Below are 3,629 nucleotides of genomic sequence, written 5' to 3'. Positions count from 1 at the left end.
TGGGACGTGGGGAGGGGGGGCGGCTCTGAGCGCCGCGCGCTGATTGGTCGGAAGTTGGCGGTGCGGACCCTGGAGAGCCCCGAGCCCCCCAGCGCCCGGCTCCCCGGCTGCCGGCCTTCTCGCCTTGGCCCAGCCCGAGGTGTCCAGGCCTCGGCCGTCCTCCGAACCCCACTCCCTGGCGGGTCGGTGTTCGCGCTGGGCTTCAGAGCCAAAGCGGAAAGGGCAGACTCAGCCGCGCGCATCCTCCCGAAGCCAAGCCGGCGGCCCCGGGCAGAACCCTGCAGAAGCCTAGGAAATTTCCACGCTTCCCCCAGTTTGGTGTCATTTTTCCGCTGGTTTCGGAGATTGGAACTCTTAGGAGAGTAAGGAAAACGAAAACATGGGCTCGGGGAGGTGCCGAAGAGAGAGCTGTGCACACTACCACGAGCCCGTGCAAAACCCCATTCGATCGCAAGCCAGCGGTAGGGTTCTTGTTTGGTTAAGAGGCCTCTGGAAAGTTACCGCATCCCCTGGGTGCTAAGTCATCCCCTGGTTTGAGAATCACCAGACCGGCCAGGAGTTCTCAGGAGTCCCCTTGCGGACTGGGGGGAGGCTGGAAGGGATATCCAAACAATAGAAGCCGGTCCCCCTACGGGGGAAATATGGCTACAGGCTTCAATAAAGCTTGTTGGGTGGACAGAGTGATCTGGTGAAGAAAAACCCCTTTCATCCTGCAAGACCAGCTGTCTACTTTCGTGTATTTTCAGTAGTTTTTCTACCCAAAAGTCTATTTGGAAATAATTGGATGCTCAAAGTTGACGTTCTTGGGAATCATTAATCACACGGGCAGGCGATTTAGGCAAAAGTTTAAGATGAGGAACACACATTATGGGGAAAAGTTTACGGGGTCTTCAGGATTTCAGATAAACACCGCCCAAAGCTCCCAAATAGACATTTTTGATGTAAGATAGAAAATATATATGATTTTTTTAAAAAAGTCAGGGAGGGGGTAGCATGTAAGTGTAGCATTACAAATCTCAGAGTAGCTTTGTCTGAGGAGAAAAGAACAATGACTTGACCATGCTTCCGTTTTGGTGCCTTTGACCTGCCGTAGAATTGGACCCAACGGCTGGATGGAGAAGTGAATCAATAAGTAAAACACAAAACTGGGTCTGGGGGCGGCCTTAGTGTTAGAAGATGGCCTTGAAACATGTAGTAGATGTTCAGTAAACTGTCATGTTTGAGGGTTTACTTGTTTTCGAGCCAGGGATTGGTAAAAGTTCATAGGAGACGGGAGTGTAAAAGCAAAGGTTTATTAGGATTCCCTGTGACAGTGAGCATAGCTTGGGTGGGAATGGAGTTTACACCTTTTGTTAGGGTACTTTTGATGGCTTTTAATGAACCCTATTGTCTGAATCCCCCCTCTCTCTCCCTCTTCTCTCCTTTCTTCTCCCTCTCTCTCCTCTCTCCTCCTCTCTTCTCTCCTCTTCTCTTTCTCCTCTCTCTGTCCTCCCTCTTCCCTCCTTTCTCCTCTCCTCTCCTCTTTCCTCTCTCTCCTCACCTCCACCTGTATTTCATCTGGTCCATTTTTACATTCTACCTGACCAGTTTCACAGGCTTTGCTCACCTCTGTATTCTACCTAGCCCATGCTGTTTTCTCTCCCTGCCATATCTCCTTCCTTCTGGAAAGAAAGTTGTTTCAGATGATGATCTGAGAATTTCTTACTAGTCTGCTGAGCATGGAACCCATTCCTTGCTGTGGCTCACAAGCATCTGCAATAAGTAGCTTTTTCAGGGGTCCTTTGAAGCAGGGCTTACACCCATCCTGGCTACATACCCTGGATCTAAGTGGAACTATGGTACAACCCAGAGAGGGGACCCTGGCATTTTCCCCTTGGGATTCAGCAATTTCCCTCCCAGCTGATTGAAAAGCAGCCAATCAGGGACTTGTAGCCTATAGAATTTGCAGATGACAGGATGAACTCATAAACCAAAACCTGCCTGACAAAGGATGAAGGCAGGGAGCTACAAAAGAATGAGTACATCTCCTTAGAGGAAGCAAAAAGGAGACCCACCAGTCAGAATGCTATCTTTAAGTTTTCCAAGTCTCACTACTATTTAGCTCCAGGCCCCACTTTGTAACCTCTTTTTAACCTAGAAGACAGCCATGATGGTGGAGATGGGCTGAAGAGTTGTCTTCCTAGGCCAAGTCTATGCCATGGGCTCTTTCTCTGTCCTGTTTCTTTTCTAATAAATTTTCCTATCACCTTTACCATGTTCACATCTTGTTTTAATTACTCTCTTGCCAAATACAAGGACCAAGGTCAACTTAGCTACCCCAAATTTCAGGTAACATAATTGATGTTTTGGCCAAGAATTTCTGACATATTTACCAGAAGGTAATAATTTGTTAAGACACAACCTTTCCACCAGCCTCAAGGCCTGCTCACTTCTCGGGCAAATTCTCTGACAGTTGTCTCTGAGCACAGAAGTTTCCATAGCTTTTTTAATGCTTTCAGCCTGATACAACCCTCATGGCACATGACCTTTGCTTGAGGTACCATACCTCCATTTTGGTTGTCTCAAGAAGAAAGTTGCTAAATTAAAATATGTTCATCTCTGAGTGCAGGAATCCTTACTCAATAGAAAAAAAGTAAAAAATAAAATATTAGACCAAACATGGAATCAATAAGAAACTTTCCAAATCTTTTATGAATCCTGGTCAGAGATTTGTCTTACAATGGACACAAGTATTCAGTGTATGTCATGAAAGCATGCAACGTTTTTGTGTATATTAAGTGGAATCTTTTGAAAATCAACTAACTAAAGCATAGCAACAAGCAATAAAAAGCTTTTTATTATTCCATTGCAATACATAAAAAAGATATGTTTGCCAAATCGACATGTACAAAACTGACCGGAAATTTGATTTTGAAGCTTCTAAGACATGGTAGTACAATGAGTCATTTCTTAAAGCTTTAAAAGCTAGAGTGACCTTTAAATATTATCTTTGAAAGACGGGAAATTAAAAGTCTGCTTTATATCAAAAGTTTAAATGCAGTCTTAAAAAAGTAAATAAGAATATCAAAAAGTTGATATTCAAAGCACTATCAAATACCTGATTTACTTATGCTAGAAATATATGGCACAATATTGACTCAAGAGAAATGGTTTCAAATATATTTCTCCTTAGTGTCAAATTTGCCTTTGGGAGGACTTTTTTTCATTTTCATTGTTAGACCTAAGTAACCAAAGTTTGCTGTACTTAACTACATTCAAGCTGTGTACTTATCAATGTATTGTATTTTCATTAAGGGGAAGACTTGAATTACAATTCTACATGAAGTATTTTAGCCATACATTCTAGTCAATCCTTTTAACTGTGTCTGTGTTACTAGGGATTTTATTTCCTAGTGTCATGGTAGAGTAAAAGCTTCACTGGGAAAACAAAACACCAAAATTTACTTCTTTTTAGTTTCCTGAAAAATCCAGAAGTGACACTGTGGCTCAAGTGGTAGAGCATTAGCCTTGAGCAAAAGAAGCTTAGGGATAAGGCTCAGGCCCTGAGTTCAAGCCCCAGGACCAAGCAAAAGAAAGGGAAAAAATAATGAAATGAAGAGAGAGAAAGGAAGGAAGAGAAAGAATGTCCA

This window comes from Dipodomys ordii, unplaced genomic scaffold (assembly GCF_000151885.1).
Source record: "Dipodomys ordii isolate 6190 unplaced genomic scaffold, Dord_2.0 Scaffold60, whole genome shotgun sequence".
Lineage (NCBI taxonomy): Eukaryota > Metazoa > Chordata > Mammalia > Rodentia > Heteromyidae > Dipodomys > Dipodomys ordii.
Note: the sequence above shows the minus strand (reverse complement) of the source record.